Source organism: Mus musculus, chromosome 16 (assembly GCF_000001635.26).
Source record: "Mus musculus strain C57BL/6J chromosome 16, GRCm38.p6 C57BL/6J".
Taxonomy (NCBI): domain Eukaryota; kingdom Metazoa; phylum Chordata; class Mammalia; order Rodentia; family Muridae; genus Mus; species Mus musculus.
In genome coordinates, this window is record NC_000082.6 from 31,500,109 (window position 1) to 31,522,411 (window position 22,303).

Sequence of the window (22,303 nt, forward strand, 5' to 3'; positions counted from 1 at the left end):
GGCTGAGCACTGGTGGGTCCCACGAGCATGCAGGGACAGTGCTCAATTATACTGTCTTGTCTCCCAAGCCTGTGTTGGTGAGCCTAGAGCCACCCAGGGTGCTCTTCTCTGATTGCATGCGATTCAGAATTCCAGCCTGGGGTTGGCAAGGAGAAAGGTCTTTCTCCCCTCCACTTTCTCCTTACAACGGAATCAATGAAATGGTCCTGTTTCTGGGCTGGGCCTTGAATTCCTTGAAATCCCTTGGGAACCCTTAGGGTAATGCTGTTCACCCCATAGGCTAGCTGCTCATCCTCGGGGACAGATGGTTTCAACTGAGACCTGTGGTTCCAATTCTCACTGCACTGGGGAGGACCTGAGACCTGTTCTATCAGAGCTCTATCCTCCTTTTTAAAAAGAGCAAACTTAGAATGTCTGTCCTCTTTCACCCCAGTGGTCCTAACAGTTTACATCTTTCAGAGAACCCCTGTCCTCTGAAAGATCCTCTGTGGACGTCCTGTGAGCATCACAGAATTCCAGGAGGCAGGCACTCCTGCCTGATGTTGCAAAGTTATGACGCAGACCAGCTAGTGAGGAAACTTGTTTAAGGTCAGGGGGCTGGTCTGAGAGAGGGGGAGGGAGAGCCCAGCTGGCTTCACTCCCATTGCAAGGCTCTCAGAAGCCAGCAAACTGAATCAGAGGCCAGGCTTCCAATACCACATCTCACCACAGGATGCCATCTTGGAGAGCAACAGGCCTAGGCTGTCGGGCATCTCCAAAGTGAGAAGGCTGCTGGAGAACTTTTACTCTGTGATGTGTGATCTCATGAGGAACATTCTAGAAGAAGCTGAGATACAATAGAAAAGGCACCAAAACTTAAGTCAGCATTTACTTAAGTCATCGCACGACTTTGAATAAGTCACATGGCTTTGTTCTCTCAGCATTGCTAGCTAAACGAGCAAATAGATCCGCTGCCCTAAGTAACATTGGCCCTGCGGCAATAGGTTCAATGCCAGAGCCACAAAACACCATAGCGTGTATAAGATGCTAGCTGAGGGAACTCCTGAGTCTAAGACATTCAAATGCTGACAAGGCAAAATGCTCCAGGAAGAGAAGAGTTAAGCAGACTGGATGCAGTAGCCCAGCAGGTCACTCCTTCAGGTGACTTCTGTGAATGCTGAAATGGGTCACAAACTGACATCTTAGCCAAGCTGGTTAATAATGGAGAGATGAGGACAGTGTAGGGCACAGAGACTTGGGGTGACTGCAGTAAATCACTGCCTGAGTGAAATGGACTGTCACCACTCAGTCCTTGGGAAGTGATGTCAGGCAGGAACGTCAGGGCTGTGCCGCTGAAATCCCAACTTTCCATGACACTTGGGAATCTGGATATTTATATGAAAATACTCCAATTATTCAAAATTAAAAACAAATCCGAGGACTTCAAACCCCTTTCCTGCCAAGCAGACTGCATCTGCTGGCCATATGGTGCCTGAGATCGCGGCTCACAGGTCTGTGCTAACAGTCTTCTGGGTTGGTTAGTGTCTAGCTTTGCCTTAAACAATTCCAGAGGCCTCATTTCCGGGCCTTCCTGGGGTAGAGGGAGTGCCCCACAGCAGTGACACATCTCTACCATTTCACGTCAATAATGCATGGCACCGCACAAATCTCATTTTCCTGTTCAGAGCCTCTGAGACTGGATCCCCGACAGGGGCCAGCATGCATGCCCCGTTGCCCTCTCCCTGCTTGAAAATAACCATCTCAGAGACACACGTGACAGCATGGCAAACACGGAACGATTTGGCCTGGCTAGCAGGGTGGGACAGACATGGATATTTTTTTCCCTGCAGTCATATCTACTTTATTAGATCACATAACCATTTTTATTGTTAACTTAGGAACAAATTAATTGCTGTACAAATGAACGAAAGCGCAGATGAATGCCCTCGCCATTACTTGAATCTTAAATGGCAATTACTCGGCTTTGTAATCCAATAGAGGCAACAGTAGTGCAGTTGCGGTGCCTGCTCTGGCCCAGTTTGCTGCTAATGGGAAGAGTGGATTTCCCCAGAGATCCCCTAACGACCTGCGCAGACCTGGGCAAGGCGCTGAAGCCGGGCCTCCTGTCTGCTCCTGCCCTCAGTCTAAATGTGAAGGGGTGTGGGGTGGGGTAGAGACATTGTTTCCTTTCAGGAGGATTTCTTGTCACTCAAGCTCCTGTATCTGTCTTCCTCTTTCTTTCTCTCTCTCTCTCTCTCTCTCTCTCTCTCTCTCTTTCTTTTTTCTTTCTTTCTTTCTTTCTTTCTTTCTTTCTTTCTTTCTTTCTTTGGCAAATCTCCAGAACCACACATAAAGCAATAGCTCGCCAAGGCACTGCCCAGAGACTCTGGGTCCAGGCAACATTGCAACCAGCCCCACCCCCTAACCTCCTAGGCTGAGTGTGAGCAACCTCCGTGTGCTCTGGGGACCTGACGAAGCTGGGTAGAATTGTCCTAGGTAGCTGGCCGAGTCTCCACCAGAGGAGCTATAACTGACTCCAGAGCAGGGGCAGTGTCTTTGGCATCTTGCTGCCCTTGATGAGGGCGTGGCCCCTGCGGATGCAGACATCCCTTCTTCTGTCAGGTAGATTCTATTTGCCTCCTCAACTAACCTTCCACCCAGACATCAAGCGAGTCTCCCCCATGCCACAGACTTTTGTAATTTCCCGCCTAACTAAGATTGTCCTCTTCCCTCCAGCAGGGAATGTGGGATCGTCCACCTAGAAACGTCTCCTCGGTTCCCACTCCCCAGGTCTCCCTTGCAAGTGATATGTTGTTACTTTTTGATTGAATGTGCGCTCAGAAACAGATCCCACTGCTCAGATACTTTCGCACCACAGACAACTTTTTTTTTCCTGGAAGACCATTCCTTAGTGAATGTGGCTAATGCTAGACTCTAAATGAGATCTGACTTTTTTTGTTGTTGTTGTTGTTCCTGAGATATTTGGACTGAAGCCTCTTTGGAAGTTTCTAAAGTGAGCTTTTAGATTTTGATCACAAAGGCCTAAAGGTGGAATGTGTGTGCTCCCCTTCCCCCCCCCCCCCCAATTAACAGTCATCAGAGGGCCTGTTCAGAATTCAAAGACTTTCTGACTCACTACTGGGACATCCTAGTATTCTGGGAGTTTTACATTCCAATAGAAGAGCCCCTGATGGCGTCACCAAAGGTGGCTTTAAACTCTGTGTCGAGAGGCTGCCATAATGACTTCCTTCCCTTATAAAGGGCAGCTATATGGAACTGGTCCAGTGTGCTGTTGTGTTGTTTATAAGCCCAACACAACAGTCACACACGCAATCAACACTGAGTAAATGAGTGAGTGGGTGACGTCTCTCAAAACAAGGTTAGGAAACCACTCACTTATTCTAGAAGGTTCTCCTTCCTTTGACGCCACAGACAGAACTTACAGACGTATACTAATATCAAAGGTAAAATTACCCAGAAACATCTAACCTGGCTTAGTGTGCTTTGCTTTTCAGATTTAGAAATCTAAGATCCTCAGGGGGGAATTTTTGGAATTTTTGTACAGAATATGAACCCTAAGATAAGCATAGGTTTCTATGGCAACTGAGCATGAACTTGTTCATTACTTTCTATATTTTACCTCTGTGAGATTCTCATGAGTGAGCTGGGACTTGGGAATATATAAAATGACTAGTTTATCAGGTACTTACTGCCTGACGACTTCATTCAGAGAGTCTGATATCTAGCGTCTCAGACATCTCCTGCGGGGTCCATTACCAAAGCAAGGGGAGTGGAAAGAGCCCTGGGTCCACAGTCACAGGATGGGGCCCAGGCCCTGGAGTTTAAATCATGTCTCCTAGCCCTGTCTTTACCCATACAGTGAAAGTGGTTTCCCTGCCCTACCGTCCTCACTAGAAGGTAGAAGGTAGAAGCAAGATGAGGGATATAAAAGTGTTCTAGGGAATCCCAAGCAGCCAGATGGCAAGGGCAGTTACTGTCCCTGCAGTGTCCCTGGGTGCAGAATGAAGAACAGTCTACAACATTCCACAGAGGAGCGTCAGCAACTCTAAAGTGCCGTGCCTTCCAGCTCAGAGCTAATATGGAAACTATCGGCTGCCTGAGAGTCCAACCAGCGGTTCTTAACTGCTTCCAATAGAAGTCCTCCTCCGCAGCCTCAGACCGTCCCCAGCGCTATTCCTGCATGATGCTGCTTATTCTTTCAGTGTCTGGTCACTGGGGAAGTTCAGACTGACAAAAGCTATCTGAATTATGACCGTTCTTTACGTTATGTGTATTCTACTAATTGCTACGTCACATTGTTACCCGAGAAAGACTAGTGCTGGATTAGAGGAAATCATGTTAGTCTTTCAACCTCTAGACCAGTGTGGGTCTCCACCTTCCTAACGCCGCGACCCTTTAATAAAGTCCCGCATAATGTGGTGGCCCCCAACCATAAAATTATTTCCGTTGCTACTTCATGACTGCAATTTTGCTACTGTTATGAATGGTAATGTAGATAGTTTGGAGCTAGAGAGTTGCCAAAGGGGTTGCAGCCCACAGGTTGAATACCGCTGCTCTAGCTGCTCACAGGTTACCCCGTTTCTCAGAAGAATCCTCTGCACTCAGATCACCCTGAACACTATAAAGGGCGAACTTATGAAGGAATGAGGACCAAGAAGTAAAACCATTTTAGGTGAACTCTGGCCCCAGGCTGGGGACACACATAACTGATAACCCTGATATAGCCAAAGAAACATAGCTGGTCACAAGGAAACTTGGTTGCCAGGGGAAACCTAAGGAGGAACTTCGCCTTGGTGGAGCTTGTGCTGTGCCTTGCCCTTGATCGGCTTGGGTGCACTGGGCAGCATGTGATTCACCCAACTACTGATTTCCCACTCCAGGCTCAGTGATGCTTCTCGTTGTCTGCATAGAGCAGACTACACTCCTCTTTCTGTAATTGCCTACTGATGAGATGTTAGATAATTCTTTACCAGTGTGTGTGTGTGTGTGGTGGTGGGGGATTGTACATTATAGGACCTTTGACCTCTACCCTCTAGACACCAATAGCATCCTATCCCCTACCCCATTCTATTTACAGCAGTCAAAAATATCTCTAGGCATTAGAAATATTCTTTGGAGAGAGGATGCCCCAACCCCACCCAGGTAAGAACCATTAAGATGAGCCATTCCCTGATGAATGCATTAAACGTATCACCTTTTGTCCAAAGGATTTAGGACTCTTGAAAAATCCCTTTAAGGAGCTTGTGATCAGTTGTGAAATACAGCCGAGCTCTGTTTGGCCGTAATGCAGAGGGATGCTGACGGCTGGGAGAACAGAAACCTTTGTTCAGCAATCTTTCTATGTACCATGGGGCAGCTCAGCAGCAGGAGTGTGGCTGGCCGGCCACACCCACCTCTGTGGAAGCTGAGAGAAGAGAGGGATGCTGGTGTTGCACTTGCCTGCGACTGCCTTTTCAGTCCAAGATCCTAGTACTTGGGGCAGTGCCACCCACGATCAGAATGGGTCTTCCCACTGCAAACCCCCTAACAGACAGACCCAGAGTTTGTCTCCACAGCAATTCTAAATCGCCTCAGGTTGATTTAACTGCGACCAGCTGCTAGCTGGGCATGCAGCTAGGCTGTCAAATTCCTTGCCTAGCATGCTGGGAACCCTGGATTCAATCCTGAGCTGGCTAGTTTTATGTCACCTTGACACAAGATAGAGCCATCAAAGAGGAGGGAGCCCAAGGTGAGAAAAAGCCTCCACAAGATCAGGCTGTAGGCAAGTCAGCAGGGTATCTTAATGAGTGATGGATGGGGAGGGCACAGTCCATTGTGGGTGGTGCCATCCCTGGCCTGGTGGTCCTGGGTTCTATAAGAAAGTAGGCTGAGCAAGTCATGGGGAGCAAGCCAGTGAGCAGCTCCCCTCCATGGCTTCTGCATCAGCTCCTGCCTCCAGGTTCCTGCCCTGCTTGAGTTCCTGTCCTGACTTCCTTTGACAATAAACTCTGATACTGTTTTGCCTGTTTGTTGTTTAAAAAAAAAAACAAAAACAAAAAAAAAAAACAACTGACCATCATAATGACCTAGTAAACAGTCACTCTCTGGATATCAATCTTTTCAGGGGCAAAAGTGTCACCTACAAAATAGGCTACAGTCAGGATGGTTTCTTTTTCTTTTGTGTGTATGTGTGTGGATTTGAGTTTAAGTATGTGCAGCACAGGCGTGCAAGTGACTGAGGAGGCCAAAAGAGGGCGTTTGGTTCCCTGGAGCTGTAGTCACTGACAATTGTGAGCCACCACGTGCTCTTGACTGCTGAGCCATCACTCCGGCACCTAAACAAAATGTTGCTGTTTTTGTTGTTGTTGTTGTTATTGATTTAAATCCTTGGTTTGTTTTTTGGTTCTTTATTATTTACCTCTTCCTCCTAAAATTAGTGTAAAAAGGTATTTTAGTCACCTGGGAAACTCATTTTCTGTGCAGATGGGCTCAGGCTTTTTTGGTTTGTTTGTTTGTTTGTTTGTTTGTTTGTTTGCAGAGGGAAGTCTAGCATTTTCAGAAGGACCCTTCCCACAGACTCCCTTCATGAAGGAGAGCATGCGCCCCTGATCACTGCCTTGAGCAGTGTAGAGTCTCTCGTGCCTCACTCAGGTTGGAGATTTTATACTGGCTTCTGTCTAGTGGTAAGTTTTCTCCTGCTTCAGCCCTACTCATTTCTAAGGCCACTACTTTCTGTTCCAGGTCCCCAGCAGTGGTGGAGGGCAGGAACACACACTGAGTGACTCAGGAGTTTTTACCCTCTCTGTTCCGATCCAACTTCCTCTTCCAACTTGCTCCAGCCCTGTGTTTTCTGGCCTTTGGAAGAAGAAAAGCTGGTTTTACCAGCACATGCCTAGCCCTGCTTCTGTCTGGCTCTGGTTTCTGGGAGCGCTTGTTCTCAGTCAGTGTGGACTGCTTGTCCTTGGGTGCAATGAGAGAGCAGAGTCATAGGGCAACACCCTGACTCACTCCCAGAGACACACTCCTGCCCGCCTCTCTGATTCCAAGACTGAAATGGAGGCGGGGAAAGGACCAGCTCCAAGCAGACCAATCAGGAAGCCCCTTCACAATGAACGTCATCGCTGTAGTGTTAGGGGGCCTCTTTGGGGGTCCTGGGACATGAAGGCAGAGAGTCTGCATAGGAGGCTCTACAGAATGTCCCAATTCAGAGCTGGTGTGTAGATGGGCTAGCCCAGTCCAGGGAGCCCTAGATGGGACTCAGGATAGAAAAGACTCACTTCAGCAATGTGTCTAATGACAAGCAGGAGAAGAGGGGAGCCTGGCTTCGGGAAGGAAGTGCATCCCACGTGCATACATGAGTGTCAATCTTTCTGTCCTGGGCAGAGCAGGCTGGGCGCTGGAATAGACACGCAGCAGCTACTACAGCTCATCCTCTCAGTGCCTTGCAAAGAAGCCCTACCCAGGTGCTAGGCGGAGCTTGGGAAGCAGCACGTAGGCCCCGCCTCCACTCAGTTGCTATGCGCCAATGCCTCTGTGGTGGCACATTGCACAGCCTTGGGCACTGCTCTTCCAAGTTCATAGACCTATCTATTGCCTGAGATATGCAATTAGCCCTCTGTATCCATGGGCTCTAAGTGCTCATATTCAACCAACTGTGGTTCAAAGAACTCTGAAAAAAAAATCGCATCTGTAGTGAGCATGTATAGGCTGTGTGTGTGTGTGTGTTCTAGAAATGCTTTACTAGGTATATAGGGAGCTGCAGAGGAGATGTGGCTGCTCTTTCAAAGGCCCTGGACTCCATTCCTAAAACTCACACAGCGGCTCACAACCATCTTTAACTCAAGTTCCAAGGGCACCAAGTACGGAGGTACATGCAGGCAAAGTATTCATACACATAAAATTTAAAAATAACGCACACAGGAGCACGTGTATAGATATGTACAAACTCTACTTACTGAAGGGGTTGAACATCTGCAGATTTTGTCCCTTGTCAGGACTCCTGGGGCCAAACTCCATAGAGCTCCATAGAGCTCAAGGAACCGCTGTGCTTATAATGTATAATTTCACCACCCCAATAGGCAGGCAGGGCATCGTTAACCCCATTTTACATATGCCCAAGGCTGTGCAATGTGCCACCACACAGGCATTGGCGCGTAGCAACTGAGTGGAGGCGGGGCCTACTTGCTGCTTCCCAAGCCCCGCCTAGCACCTGGGTGGGGCTTCTTTGCAAGGCACTGAGAGGGTGAGCTGTAGTAGCTATAAGGCAACTGCCGGGATCTTGTACGTTTTTACAGAAAGGGGAGGAGACTGAGGTCTTCACAGTCTCCTGGTTCGTGTCTACACTCTCCCTGGGAAGTTGTAGAAGAGCCTTGATCTAGACAAAAATTAAGGATCACTACTGAGGACCCAAGGGACTTCAATCACTTCCTCCGGTATGGATGCAGAAATGGACTCCCCCAGAGAACCCGAAACAGCAGTTCTTGAGAAGAGACCAGATTAGCTATGTACGCTGTCCTGAGAAAAGCTCCTAGTCTCTTAAGAAACACACACTTTTTAAGATTTAAAAAAAAAGTAATCTGCTTCTCTCTAATGTTTATTATCACTGTAATGACTTCCTAGCTGGCAACCATTAGATGGCTTGAGGTTCAGTCAGGGGGATTCATTGGGAGAGGAATCCCTGGGACTGGAGAGATGGCTCAGTGGTTAGCAGCATAGTTCAGTTTCCAACAACCTCAACCATCTGTAACTCCAGTTCCAGGGGATCCGATGGCTTCTGATCCAATGAGAGCACTGCATAAACATGACCCATATACATACATGCAGGCAAAACACATAAAATAAAGAGAGAGAGAATCAGAGGTTGGAAGCATCCTCAGAATAGAGGCTGGGTGGCAGCAGCTAGAGAGATCATGTTCCGGGGTCTGTAGAAAGCAAGCTTGGAGACTCCTAAAGAGCGATGAAGGTGGCCTGGCAGAGAGCAAGGCTGCCTGCAGGAGGCCCGAGTACAGGACTGCACGCATCCGGTTCAAAGTACAAGCGTGCAGCTCCTGGCTCCGGCTGGCTCCGGACTTGCAGCTGTTCTGGGGATCGACACAATTAACATTCTCCCAGCGCCCGGCGCCTGCAGGAATCCATCCAGTCACGTGGCGGAGGTGGTGCCTGGGAAGAGGGCGGACAAGAGAGACTGCTCTTGCTCTGTGGCAGACTGCTAGGTTCTTGCTCCTAGTCAACCTCACCCTGCCACAAAAGCGGTCTGTAAACCGACCCTTCTCAGGCGTGTGGGTGATTGAATCTGGGGCACAGGGGACCACTGCTCCCATGGATTGGGGTTTGGCCTGCCTACTGTTTCTATAGAGGGTTAATAAGAATACCCACTCCTCTGACTTGCCTCTAGCGTGCTACGGCCTGGTTACAAGATAATGTTGGAGATACAGATTTAAAGACATCATTTGATTCTTTGTTGCCTCCCCTCTAAGAACATTTTTTGAATTGAGAGGACAAAGGCTTCCATTAGAATTTCCTGAATGAAGACCCGCACATTGTGGAAGGACCAGGCTTCTTTCTCTCCTTCCTCCAAACCCAGTCTCTTACTGTGGTATCTACTATAGATATATATGCCCCAGCCCGTCTAGAGCTCCTCCAACTTACTGGGCTAGGCACCCATGAAACTGGGTGAGACTCTTTCCTGGATACTCCAATCTTAGAACCGATAAGCCTCCCTCCATCCAAGAACCCACTGCCCAGTGGGTGTTTGTTCTTCCCCCTTTTTTCGTTTTTCTCCAGTTTGTTGTGTTTCTGCCTTTGCCTGTCTTAACAGAAACCCACACTTCCGCCAAAATCTTGTCAAAAATAACTATGCAATATTTTGTCAGAAGACAGTACTCTCTTGAAAGTCACTGCCCAGAAAGAAAAAAAAAAAAAAACACTACTTTCTTTAAAAAAAATAAAATAAAATAAACCCTATCATCTATCTATCTATCTATCTATCTATCTATCTATCTAAATCAGAAATCCCTTTACTGCCAAGAGCCTGTCAGAGAGCCCTGTTTCCTGTCAGAAGTCATACTCTTCCCATAGGAAAGCACTGGCCTTGCTGGATCTTTCTCTCCACACGATCTTGTTTGCTCTCCTGGGACATCAGCAGCTTTCCTGTGCCTCTCTGTGGGGAGAGGCTGAGCAGCTGCTGCCTGTTTACACCTGTTTTGCTCTTTATCAGGAAGTTCAGTCAGAGGTCCAGATGCAGCCTGGGGCTGTGGTCACAGCTCGCCATCCCATCCGCATTGCTTGGTCTGCACCTTTGCTCTCCCAGCACCGGCACTATCCTCGTCATCTCGGCCACGATTATGGATGCGCTGTCCTCTGCCCTGGCTGGAACAGTTGCCTTCCAGAAAGGTACTACCTGGCTTGAACAACAACAAATGTCTTTTCCTGTAACTTGTATTGCCCCACAGAGGAAGACGAACAGCTCTCCCACACTGGAGCCATAACTTTACCCATGAGCCTTCACTCTCAGCCAGGGCAGACAAGAGTCCAGCGCGTCTGAGACTGTTCCTGCTCTGACCCAGATATCCAACCTGCTAGTGTGTGAGGTGAGTTCCAGACCTATTGCTGACCTCAACACCCTACTTCCCCCAAGTCTAGTTTGCTCAGGTTTTCCTTAATGGTGTGAGCAGAGAGTCACCACCTCCCCCGTAACGGCCTGAGCGTCTGTATCTCAAATCAAGCGTGTGTTTGCCATGCCAAGGTTTCCTAAACAAAGATTCCGTTTATTTATTTCGTATTATTTGTCTGGAGGTTTGTGACTTTTCACACATATCCCCCCACCCCCAGGGTTTGGTGCCAGGAATTGAGCCCAGGGAAGCTCTCTACATTTTTTTCCCTATAGTGCTAGAGACTCAACCATAATTTTTTTGACTAAGTTTTATATGTCCCTTTATGCTAATTTCAAGATCACACAAGACCCGCAGTCTTAGGCATGAGCTCTCATTCAAGTGCTGCTTCCTCCATTACTGAGAGTGATAATTAGCACTGATTTGCCTTTTGCCTTAGGATCTGTGGTGTTGATAAACTGATGTGTCATTTTTACTAATTTCCATAGAATACTCCATGTCTCAGTCAGGATTTCCATTGCTGTGAAGAGACACCGTGACCACAGCAACTCTTATGAAGGAAAAGATTTCATGTGGACTGGCCTGCAGACCAGAGATTTAGTCTACTGTTGTCATGGCAGGAAACCTAGCAGTGTGCATGGTGCTGGAGAGGAGCTAAGAGTTCTACATCCCGATCAGAAGGCAGCAGGAAGGGAACTTTGAGCCACTAGACCTGAGCTTCTGAGACTTCAAAGCCTACCCCTTGGTGACATGCTTCCCTCAACAAGCCACACCCACTCCAGTACCTAATAGTGCCACTCCCTGTGGATCTGTGGGGGCCGTTTTCATTCAAACTTCCACACCCCATATATTTCTTGGGTTGCGTGTCTACTTTGTCACACAACAGATATAGCGTTCTGGCAAGCTGTAGCATGTGCCACCATTTTCTCTCAGAACCACTCAAATAGGTGACAACACCCTCTTACACAAGCCTCTGCCACCTGGAAGAGAGTTCATCCCGCTGCAAGAGAAGGAGGACTGAGATTGAAGGGGTGTTTACTAATTATTTATTTATTTTTACTAATTATCATTTACTAATTCTGATTTCTAACTAAGGGTTAGTGTTTAAGGTATAAGGTGCTGGGGTGGCTAGTTTTAATTGTTAACTTGACACCATATAGAGTCACCTGGGAAGAGCTTTGATTGATTACCTAGATAAAGTTGGCCCACAGGCCTGCTATTATTTTGATTGTGTTAATCGAGGTGGGAAGACCTGCCCACTGTGGGTGGTAACATTCCCTAGGAAGGGGGATCATGAACTGTATGAAAGGGGAGAAAACGAATTGGTCCTAAGCACGCATGATTTACTCCAGTGTGCTCTGCTCTTGACTGTGAATGTAATGTTCATTCAAGGTCCTGCTGCTGTGACTTCCCTTCTATGCCTTACTGTACCATGGAATTGTGAGCTAAAATAAAGCCTTTCTTTCTTAAATTACTTTTGCCAGGGTATTTTATCACAGCAAAATAAAAGAAGACCAATACACATGTGTTAATTCACTTGACTTTGTTATATCACACTAATTTTTATGAATCCTTACACTACTTTGAATTCTACAGAGTCACACAAATGTAGACTGTGTGGGATGATTTGGATATGCTTGGCCCAGGGGATGGGACTGTTAGGAGGTGTGGCCTTGTTGGAGCAGGTGTGTCACTGTGGGCATATGCTTGGCCCAGGGGGTGGGACTGTTAGGAGGTGTGGCCTTGTTGGAGCAGGTGTGTCACTGTGGGCATATGCTTGGCCCAGGGGGTGGGACTGTTAGGAGATGTGGCCTTGTTGGAGTAGGTGTGTCACTGTGGGCATAGGCTTTAAGACCCTCATCCTAGCTGCTTATAGGTCAGTCTTCTCCTGTTTGCCTTTGGATGAAGATGTAGATCTCTCAGCTCTTCCAGCCCCACGTCTGCCTGGATGCTAAGCTCCCACCTTGTGGATAATGGGCTGAACCTCTGAACTGGTAAGCCAATTAAATGTTTTCCTTATAAAAGTTGCCTTTGGCATGGTGTCTGTTCACAGCAGTAAAACTGAAACTAAGACACTGTCAATTTACAATAAGAATAAAAGAAAACCACTCTGTAACCTTAGTAACACAAGTTGCTTACCATATATTTTGGGTTTTTTTTAAACATTTTTTATAGTTTAGTTTTTATTTTTATTACATGGGTGTTGATATATTACAAGCCTAAAGAGGCCAGTGAAGGAGATGGATGTATAGGTAACTCACAGCTGCCTGATGTGTGCTGGGAACCCGACTCAGATCCTCTGGAAGAACAGTACAGACTCGTAACTACTGAGCCATCTCTCCAGCCTCAGTCCCACATACTTTGGAAGTGAGTACTGACATGCCAAAGTTGAGAACTGCTCAGATAAAGGCTAAAGGGGTGCTTCACTGGGCTGTATGTTTTTCATGTTATTTTTTTTTTTTTTTGAGACCTGGCCTCATGAATTTTGGTTGGTCTTGAACTTTCTATGTGGCCAAAGATGCTCTTGAAACTTCTGGTCCTCTATGCTCTGCCTCCTGAGGGCTGTTCTGATGAATACCACTGCATTTTGTTTATACAATGCTGGGTATTGAACCCAGGGCTTTGTGCATGCTAGGCAAACACCCTATCCACTGAGCTACATCCTCAACTCTGAACAGTGTACTTTTTTTTTTTTTTAGATTTATTTATTATTACATGTAAGTACACTGTAGCTGTCTTCAGACACACCAGAAGAGGGAGTCAGATCTTGTTACAGATGGTTGTTACAGATGGGTTGTGTAAATCCCATGTAGTTGCTGGGATTTGAACTCTGGACCTTGGGAAGAGCAGTCGGCTGCTCTTACCCACTGAGCCATCTCACCAGCACTTGAACAGTGCACTTTTAAATGGCTAACTTTATGGTATGTGAATTACCCCTGCCCACTCTCTCCTCAGAAACCCCCACATTTGTTTGTTTTATTTATTTTATTTATTTCTTTTTACTTACTTAATTTTAAAATTATTTTATTATTTATTTTTACTATTAGTTATTTAGTTTATAAATATTGCCTGGAGGCAAATAGTTTACATTTCATTCATCTTTGTCCTAAACAGGTCCTCTGCTGAGAGAAGTTTCCTAATCCTTAAGAGGCTCATTTCATCCTGCATCCAGTGAGATTTCCAATTGCCCTCCTTCTTTGCCCTCATTAAAAGACCCATTCTGCCTCCATTAGGGCGACCTTCCTTGCTTTGTATGATGGTGTGTCTCTTCATTGTCATCATTGATTGCTGTACTGGAGAAGTTAATGCCAGCAGGATTTTGGGGTTGTCACTTCTACCACTCGTCACCAGGTTTTCCACTTGTGAACATTTGTTCTTCCACACCTGCCCCAAACCCATGAAGGTCAGGCAGGCATCACCTGCCTTGCTGCTGGTTGGTTGAGATAAAGAGCTGACAGCCAATAGCGAGGGCAGGAAGTGCACAGGTGGAACTTCCAGGCAGAGAGTAGGATGCAGGCAGAGAGAAGAAATCAGCCAAGGGGGAGATTTGAGCAGACATGGAAGAGGACACAGAAGAGGACACAGTCACGGACTGGAGCAGAGCAGAGAGGCACAGAAAGAGCCATGTGGTGGGTCGTAGGCTAGAATAGTCGGGTTACGTTTAAACAGCAGCTGGGAGGCTGCCCCAGCAAAAGGCCTAAGCTTTAAACTATGTTAGAAGTCTCCGAATCATTATTTATACCTCAGGAGGATCCATGAAAAGTCCCGCAACACGCCACCACTGTGTAGAGTGGCCAATCATGACATCCCATCCTTTTAGAACCAGTGATTGGTACAGACATACTCACATACAAACTGACTTCGTCAAGATTCTTGAAGAGGGAAAATGTGGGAATTAGGTCAGTACGGGGCTACTTATTCTCAACTTGACAATGTAAGGCTCAGCCAGAGCTCCTGGGGCCATCACATGCAAAGAACACACAAGAGAGTTAATGTAGAAGAATGAAGGAAGCACGAGATCTCTGACATAGTCTGAGCCTGGATCCCATCTAGCCTGAAGCCAACCGACTGCCACTGTTTTTATTTATGTGCACCAATTCTCCTTCTTTTTCTTAAGCTTGTTTGAGTCAGAGTTCCGTGTAAATGGTATTTTAAAATATTAGTTATAACTTTATTAGTTATTAATATGACCTGGCCAGCCTCCCGGTACTCAAGGCAAAGTTAAATCAGCACTGGGCAAATTATCCCTAATCTATTTCTCTCTGTGCTAGACTGATCATTCTCCAGTTGTGTTCCTCAAGTCCTGGCTACTGGAGCCCTGCCTGGGCCACTTCTGCTCCATCAGTGAGTCCTCAGGGGGCATTTCACTCAGGCATGTGCTCCTACTCCGTCACATCTAACGGAGACCTCTTGTTCTCTCAGTCTTTCTTTCTCCTTCTCTCTCCTCTTTCTCCTGTTCTCTCATAGTCCCTACCTGGGAGTCCCACCTCACTTTTATTCTCCCCAGTAATTGGCTGTAGCCATTTCTATTTAACTGGTCAGAGAGGGTTGGTGAGCAACGTTTATACAACATCATTTGGTGTACCTGAGACTGTGCTTGTGGGAAGGGGGGGGGCCAGGACTTAACATTTGAATACATAGGAGCATCCGACCAACCCCCAATCGCTCTGTGATTGGCAACCCGAAGAGGATTAATATGGATATCTATTTTATAAGACTGTTAGGAGAATTACGAGTGTTGATAGACAGGTACTCGAAAATGAAAATATTGTAATTGCCAACACCATCATGTGATACTTAAGATAACTTTGTGTTTGCTTTATATTATTACCTTATAGTAGCAAAGATAGCACTAAGCATAAAGTAGGAGCTCAGAAAGCATTCTTTATCGATGCTTTCCCACCCCAGCCTTGGCTAAGGATTTAGGTATAGAGGGATTTAGGGAAGTCGTGTGCTCACTGCACAGAAATAGGGACCTGAGTTCAAATCCCACATAAGAAGTTACATGTGATCTCTCATAGACATGTAACCCCAGTGTTTTCCGAGGCAGAGACATGATTCCTGGGGCTACTGGCTCTAGGCTCAATGACAGACCTGTCTCAAGGAAGTAAGGTACACAGTAAGAAAGCAGGACACCCACTGTGACCTGTGTATGTGCACAGATGTGCATACTCACATACCCCCTCAACATGTGCACTTACACACACACACACACACACACACACACACACACACACACACACACACACACACACAATTTAAACACGAATTAACCAGAATTGTTCTACTCACAGGAGATACAGATGAATGAACCTCATGGAAACATGATTTGAATCTGAAACATTCCTCAACACCCCCACCCAACTCTGCTGCTATGAAAAAAAAAAGATATTTAGGAACCTTTTCTTTTTTAAAGACAGGATCTCACTATATAGCCCTATCTGTCCTGGAATTCCCTATGCAGACCAGTCTGGCCTTGAACTCACAGAGGTCTGTTTGCCTTTGACTTCCAAGTGCTGGTGTTAAGGCTGTGTGCTACCATGACTGGAAAGAGATTTTTAAAATGTATCTTTTAAAACTATTAGTATTTCTTTCATTTTATGTAGGTGGGTATTTTGCCTTCATGAACATCTGCACGCCAGGTGCAGGCACTACTCACAGAGGCCAGAAAAGAGCGTCAGGTCCCCTGAGACTGGAGTTACAGACAGTTGTGAGCCACTGCTACGTGGGTACTGAGAATCAAACCTGGGTCCTATGGACCAGCAGCCAGAACTCCTAAGTGCTGAGCTCACTCACTAGCCCCAAGGAACAATCTAACACTCTTTATCTCCTGTGAGTAAAATCAATTCACTACTCTACTCCTTTTGCCTCTTCTCTGCAGCCTCCCACCCACCGTGTCACGGCTAAGTATGGTGCTGGCCATGACTGCATTTGATTCTGTACACCCATAGGAGGGCATACAAAGAAGTTCAGTATTCAAGTTACAAGGATAAAAATGGCACCACATACATTTTAGCATGACTTTCAGCCATAAGGCCAAAAATATAGTTTAATATCTTGAAAAAAAAATCAGTGGAAGCCAATTCTGTATTGCTCATGCATCAGAGACTCGGCTGGTGACTTCTAGGAGCATATTGTGTCAGAGCAGCAATGGAAGGGCACCTAAGGCTAGCTTCTGAGGCCAAGGGCAGCTCTGCCGGGCAGGGGCTGTCCCAGAACACCATGCTCATCTCGGTGGGTGATGGTGCCGGAGTTGGAGACTAAGAGGGAACATACAATCCCTGCTGGGCTCATACTGTATACCAACCGCATTGTTTTGACACTTGGCTGTAAGTTCAAAGTACTTCCATCCCGCAGAAGTGCCCGTGTGGCCAAGGCACAGAGAGACAAGAGCCGTTCCACCCTGGCTCTCAATCTGTGGACCCTTCTTTTCTTTCTTCTCAGCCTTACTTGTCTGATTTTCTTTCTTTTCTTTTAAAGAGGAAAGTTCGCTAGAAAATAATTATAATGTTTCAATATCTAATCATCCCTCCCAGGAATATTTAAATTGGAATTTAGCTTTCCAATAAACTCCAAAACGCAAGAAAGAGAACTCTGCCAACAGCCTTCATGGGTCAGTGAATGGTGGTTGTGTAAAGGGTGTGGGCGACCGTTTATCTCACCCCCTCTGTGTGCCAGCGGGGAACATCTTCCACCCTTTTTGTGGAAGGATTAATTCTATGCCCATTTTCTCCTGAAGCTGTGAGGCAAAGACACACTATGAAGGGAACAACTCCTCTTAATGCCTGTGATTAAATCCCCAGAGAGACAGGATGTGTGGCATCTTTTGTGTTCGGGGAATGTCTTTGCCTCAGGAAGATGAGCTTGGTCCTCCTGCTGAGGGACAGACACCCTGTGGAGGTTGCAGTGGGGAAGGTCTCTCTCAGCAGAATAAGCTGACCAGAATTTTGAAGCGTAGGAGGGTGAGGGATACAGAATATACTTACCCTTCAGCTCCAGGAGGCATCTCTTGCCCTCCCTGCCTCTCATCTTCTGAGAATCAATTATTTCCCAGAAAAAAGTAGAAATGTGGCCAGAGGAGAAACGGGAAGGAGATATCTCTGGTGGGAAGACCAGGCAGCATACATTTAAGCACAGATGTGACATTGGGGCCCTCACTAGCCTTGGAGTCAGCAAAGGGGACCTGGTGTGGCCTGGTGGCCTTTGTGCTGGCCTGGAGGAGTCAGTGGACATGACCCGTAGGTACCCTCTAGCCCTTGAGATACTGTGGTGGGTTGCTGTGAGTACAGCCAGCACAGCAGGGTGATGCTCTGTGGCCTCACTTCTCACAAGGCCATGTCTACTGCACAGCGGTTTCCCAAGCCCGTCTTCAGCTGCCATTCCTGAAGCCACGTTACACACTCTCAGTGTAATTACACACTCCCCTTCTCTTCCCCAGCCAATGCCTCTCCCATCTCTTTCTGTCCAATACTTGGTTTTACCCCCAGAGCAGTGCCAGCTGCCCCCTTCCCCCTCCCCAAATCTGCCCTCAGTGGAATTCTCAACAGGAAGAATTTGTTTTACACTACGGATAGTGGTGGAAGGGTGTGCACAGCAAATGTGCATGTGTGTGACACCCAGGCTGATCCTGGCATTAAAAAGGACAGGTCTTTAGGACGCTTCAGTGTGTAAAGGCACCTGAAGACCTGAGTGTTACTCTGGAGACCTGGGGATACCCTCGGAGGAATCGACCCTGAGAGTTGTCCTCTGGTCGCCACTCGCATTCCACAGTGAGCATGTCTACACACACACACACAACATGCCAACACACAGTCACACAGATACTCACATGCAAACACGTCCACAAACACAGCACTCATATACTCTCAAACATACACACACATTCATGACCACACACACTCACATACACTCATCCATACATACTCGCACACTCATATACACACTCACACGCATACACATATACACTCATACACACTCTCATACACATTCATGTGCACATGCACTCATATACACTCATCCATACATACTTACATGCATACACACACACTCATACACATTCACATGCACACACACTCACATATACTCAGACATACACACTCACACACACTCACATGCATACACACTCAAAAAAATTTTTAAGTATATTTTTTTTTAGTGGTGGCTATAAGCTAGAACTATGGCTCAGCAGTTGAAAGCAGTGGCTGTTTTTCCAGTGGCCCCAGGTTCAGTTCTCAGTACCCACACGATGGCCCACAACTGACTGTAACTCTAGTTTCCAGGGATTTGACTCCCTCTTCTGGCCTCCTCAGGCATTGCACTCATGTGGTGCACAGCTACACATGCACAATGGTTTATCTTTGCCATACGTGTACTCCTGGAGGTCCTGGAACTCATTATGCAGCCCAGGTTGGTTCAGACTTGTAGCACCAGTGCCAGCCTACCAACTACTGGAGTTACAGATGTGCACCACCACACCAGGCAATACTTAGATCTAAATTTTCGCCTGCCTCTTAGTAACTGTAAGGTCGTGGACATATCGTGTGGCCTCTGTGTGTCAGTTCATTTATCTGAAAATTGATAATGGAGAGTTTGCTGGGGAGTTACCTCCCCTCCAAGAGGATGACGTTCTTTTTTTTTTTTTTCTGCATGAGAAGAGTCCACAGCCTTGGCTGGTGTCCTCTCTATCACAGTAGCTCCCCTCCCCTCCCCTCCCCTCCTCTCTCCTCTCCTCTCTCCCTCTCCCTCCCTTTCCCTCTCCCTCTCCCCTCCCCTCCCCCTCCCTTCCCCCCTCCCCCTTCCCCTCCCCTCCCCTCCCCTCCTCTCCTCTCCTCTCCTCTCTCCTCTTCTCTCTCCTCTCCTCTCCCTTTCTCTCTCCCTCTCCCTCCCTTTCCCTCTCCCTTCCCCTCCCCCTCTCCCTCCCTCCCTCCCTCCCCCTCTCCCTCCTCCCTCCCCTCTCCCTCCTCCCTCCCCTTCCCTCCCCTTCTCTTTTCTCCTTTTGATTGTTCCTATTTCATTGTAAGCCACACTCCCAAACTACACCCCATCCCCATCCCTGGAGTTCTGAACTAAATTTCCTGGGAAAACATGGTTCCATGAGGCACCTGAGCCCACTGGCCCTTCACCCACCATGTTCACTCTCAGGCATGTACAGACTCCTTTCCTCCAGGATTGGGGTGTTCAAGAGAGTAGAGCAGCCCCTGGGGCATTAATCTCATTGGGCCTTTTCTTGAGTCTCAGAGCCTGGGTGCCACACCCACCTGTACCTAAGCCTTCGGACGCCTTTGGTCTCTGAGGTTGTATTCTTTGTCCATTTGCTTTTTCCTTCACACACCCCTACCATTCTCCTTCCCCACGCATCTGGGCAATCACTCGGCGAATGGTTATTTTTTTCTATATTTCCTGCAAACCATATGGTGATATTTTCCCTCAGTGTGTTTTTATTTTCTGCAAGTGATATTGTGTCCTCTAGAACATTCTGCTTCTCCTTCTCCTCCTAGCGATATGGCTTTACTATAGCAACCATTCTCCTGTGATACCCCAGCCTGCCCCGCCCTGCCCCACACCAACCGCAGAACACTCTGGGTGACCTGCGCCTTCCCTGCCCCAGGTAGCTGTGCTCCAGTGCGATCCTTCACAGCCGGCCCTTCCACCCTCTCCCCACCCACCTTGCTTGCTCTGTTTTGCTCCTGCAGGTCTAATCTGTGCTCAATGCTGCGGTGTCAAAAACCCACAAAGCGCTCTCCCCTGGGCCTTTCTTTTAGACACTGGTAACACCCGAGAGTGGGGGATAGAAAAATGAACACTGTTAGTGCTGCTCTGTCTAAATCACTACAGACAAGCTGCCTGCAGACTGGTGCTCCCATACAAGAGACCTCTTAAGTAAGTCTCCGCATCAGGCCTGGTACTTTCCTCCATTGGCTGACTGATTTCCCAGAGGAAAAAGCATTTTCCCCCTCCAGAGGCTGCGCAACAGAACTCTCTGGTGAATATCTCCTTACCCGCAACACCCTTGCTCTGTGCATGTGATGGTGTTGGGATATCACTGCTAGCCTCTCAAAAGGGCATTCTATGATCGAGGCTTTCCAAGATCCTAGAGAGACCTCAATTCAATTCTTCCCTTAGTAACTCCACTAGAGGAGCTGGCCTAAACTAGTTCTGTCCCACAGAAACATCCAGGGGAGGACGCACTGTTGGAAGAGGATGGCCACATTACTGGGCAAAGTACAGCTTTCCTGACGAATGTCATTCTCTGTCACGAAGCTTCCCCCTCAGCTTCCTGTCACATGGTCTCTTTTTGGCTATTCACTCACGACACAGGTACATGGAGTCTCCCACAGGGAGCCAGTGGCCCTGGTCTTGATGCCCTCAGTGGCTTCTACCTCTGTGGGCTGTGGTATATATGACCCTGGACCTCTGACCTCTCCAGGCTTCAGCTCTCTGACGGAGGGCTCTTGAGAATTTGAGTTCTTCTGTACTGCATTTTCACAGAGGTTTCCATCCTGGTTGATATGTTTGTGAAGTGGCACCTCCTGCCCTCTCTGTTGCTACCTCAGCTTTGACTTGTGAGCCCAGCTCTCCGCCATCTCCACCTGCCTGCCTAGGCTCTGAGCACCTTCATGCTTTCTGCCATTCCCTTCAGTCCCTTCTCAGATATGTCTCCCTCAAGGAAGTCCCGCCCATGCTCAGTCTCCCTCTTGGACATGGCTGCTCTAGCTCTAGTCTCATAGGATCTCTGTCTCTGCCTCTCCCCAATTCTGCCTTCAGGCTCACAATCCTCTGGAGTTATTTATCAGTTAAGTGGAAGCTACGTAGACTTTGATACCTCTTGTCTTGCCCTAGATTCTTGGGGCTCCTCATGATCAGGAGTAATTCTGGGCTGCCCTGGAGCCTGCAGTTATGCAAGATCCCAGGCTTTTCAGCGTCCTCTAGGTTGCCCTAGACCTGTTTCTTAGACTAGCAAACAAAGAGCAATGAGTCTCTGCAATAGCAGAGAGAGAGAGAGAGAGAGAGAGAGAGAGAGAGAGGGTTTAACCTTTCCATGATCACATTTACCATGATGTAGAAGCCACAGGCACCACCTCTGTCTGGCCTCATCCATAAATCCCTTTCTCATTCCTCACGAAGGAAAGAGCTCAAGGATGTGAGACAAGTATCCCATAGAGACCAAGGCTCACAGCCTGAGAGGTTATGGGTAATAATGGCTACAGAACTACAGACAGAGGCATCTACTTCGATACAGAATAGGGAAATGGGGAATAGAGGTCAGAGTGACGTAACAGGAGGGTTTGGCTGAAAGTCACTCACTGAAAACTGTTCACGAGTTCACTTGCTACTTTGGACACAGAGGCACATACAGCAGAACAGGAGAATCAATAGGACGAAGGCAGGGGACTGTACGTTGATGAGTAGGCATATTTATCAAGCTGTCTTTTTATTCAAGTACTCTCCTTTCCCATGCCCTTTGGCTTCCTTCTATTTTCCCATCTTGTGACAGTTCATAGGTGATGGCAAGAGGCTGGAAGAGAGCCCTGAAGGGCTTGTAGCATAGTCCACGTGAAGATACTGCAAAAGCCAGGTACACAGATGCTCTGGCTTCCTGGTATAACGGCATGTGCTGAAGCACTCTCTCAGACGAGGGATTGTCTTGGAACAATATTCATTTGCTAGACAACCCCCCCATTTTTATATGTGCCTGTGTATATGCATGTGTGTGT

General features: G+C 47.4%; 2 long non-coding RNA genes across 12 annotated transcripts in view; one reads left to right on the top strand and one right to left on the bottom strand.

The window, feature by feature from the left end:
- The window catches only part of Gm34032, a 102,402-nt gene that overhangs the window by 24,027 nt on the left and 56,072 nt on the right, over positions 1 to 22,303 (bottom strand). For 3 of the 8 annotated variants that reach the window (XR_001781975.1, XR_001781974.1, XR_001781973.1), the window contains one exon: positions 8,539 to 9,138. The exons of the other annotated variants lie outside the window; for them this stretch is intronic. This is a non-coding gene — a long non-coding RNA (predicted gene, 34032). Of the gene's footprint in view, positions 1 to 8,538; positions 9,139 to 22,303 lie in introns of those variants that run through there. 8 annotated transcript variants of the gene reach the window in all.
- Gm46560 lies at positions 8,222 to 13,843 on the top strand. Of its 4 annotated transcripts, none has more exons than XR_001781979.2 (3): positions 8,222 to 8,411; positions 10,196 to 10,568; positions 11,078 to 12,060. It is a non-coding gene; the product is annotated as a predicted gene, 46560 (long non-coding RNA). The 4 variants fall into 4 exon arrangements; XR_001781980.2 differs by lacking the exon at positions 8,222 to 8,411 and adding an exon at positions 9,216 to 9,230; XR_001781981.2 differs by lacking the exons at positions 8,222 to 8,411; positions 11,078 to 12,060 and adding an exon at positions 13,704 to 13,843 and having other exon boundaries at positions 9,973 to 10,568.